Source organism: Microtus oregoni, unplaced genomic scaffold, assembly GCF_018167655.1.
Source record: "Microtus oregoni isolate MIOR12 unplaced genomic scaffold, Mior012 000196F_ref0000065, whole genome shotgun sequence".
NCBI lineage: Eukaryota > Metazoa > Chordata > Mammalia > Rodentia > Cricetidae > Microtus > Microtus oregoni.
The window spans coordinates 126,196-127,576 of NW_024544855.1; the positions used below are offsets into that span (position 1 = coordinate 126,196).

At 44.1% G+C, this 1,381-nt stretch overlaps 1 pseudogene; it reads left to right on the forward strand.

Annotated features, from left to right (window-relative positions):
- Window positions 1-250: 250 nt before the first annotated feature.
- Window positions 251-1,148, forward strand: LOC121445475 (annotated as a pseudogene).
- The last annotated feature ends 233 nt before the right edge of the window (window positions 1,149-1,381 follow it).

Genomic DNA, 1,381 nt, shown 5'->3' on the forward strand with positions numbered 1-1,381 from the left:
TTTTGGGGATCCTATTTTATTTGGATGCATACCTTCCTAAGCCAAAATGGAGGGGGGAGAGCCTTGGACTTCCCACAGGGCAGGGTACCCTGACTTCCCTTAGGACTGGAGGGGAAGGAAAGGGAAGATGATTGGAGGAGCAAGAGGGAAATGGAAGGAAGGGAGGAAGTGGAAATTTTGAATGGTATTATTTATAAACCAATAATAAAAGAAAATTTGAGGACCTTAGTTCTCTTTCCCATCTTGCAAGATGGCGGGTGAAAAAGGCAAGAAACCTGATACAAAAGAGAAGAAACCTGCAGCCAAGAAGGCTGGTGGTGATGCCCCTGCCGCTGGTGCAGCCAAAAAGGGTGACCCTAAGGCTAAAAAGCTCAAGAAGGGGAAGCCCCATTGCAGCCGAAATCCAGTCCTTGTTAGAGGAATTGGCAGGTACTCCCGATCTGCTATGTATTTCAGGAAGGCCATGTACAAAAGCAAATACACAGCTGCAAAAACCAAGGTTGAAAAGAAGAAGATAAAGGAAAAGGTCCTTGCCACTGTCACAAAACCAGTTGGTGGTGACAAGAATGGTGGTACCCGGGTGGTTAAGCTTTGAAAAATGCCCAGGTATTATCCTACTGAAGATGTGCCTCGGAAGCTGCTGAGCCATGGCAAAAAGCCCTTCAGTCAGCATGTGAGACACCTGCGTGCCAGCATCACTCCTGGGACTGTCCTCATCATCCTTACCGGGCACCACAGGGGCAAGAGAGTGGTTTTCCTGAAGCAACTGGGCAGTGGTTTACTGCTTGTGACAGGACCTCTTGCCCTCAACAGAGTTCCTTTGAGAAGAACACATCAGAAATTTGTCATCGGCACCTCTACAAAAGTTGATATCAGCAGAGTTGAAATCCCCAAACACCTGACTGATGCTTACTTCAAGAAAAAGCAGCTGCGTAAGCCCAGGCATCAGGAGGGCGAGATCTTTGACACAGAGAAGGAGAAATATGAGATTACAGAGCAGCACAAGGCTGATCAGAAAGTGGTGGACTCACAGATTCTGCCAAAGATCAAAGCTATTCCTCAGCTGCAGGGCTACCTGCGCTCTCAGTTCTGTCTGACGAACGGGATGTATCCTCACAAACTGGTTTTCTAAATTGCTGACAACCTAATTAAACAACTTTATGTGTCAAAAAAAAAAGAAAATTTGAGGTTAATAAAGCATTATGCAATCTAATTCTGGGAGTATTTTCTATCCTTTTCTGTTTGTTCAGCAAATCCTTTATAGTACAATTTGAACTTTCTATAACTGGTATTATTTGATATACCTGTAATGTGCTTTATATTATAATAGTCAAAAAAGCATTTCATTTTCTTAGATATATATGCTGGACCGTTGTCTGCC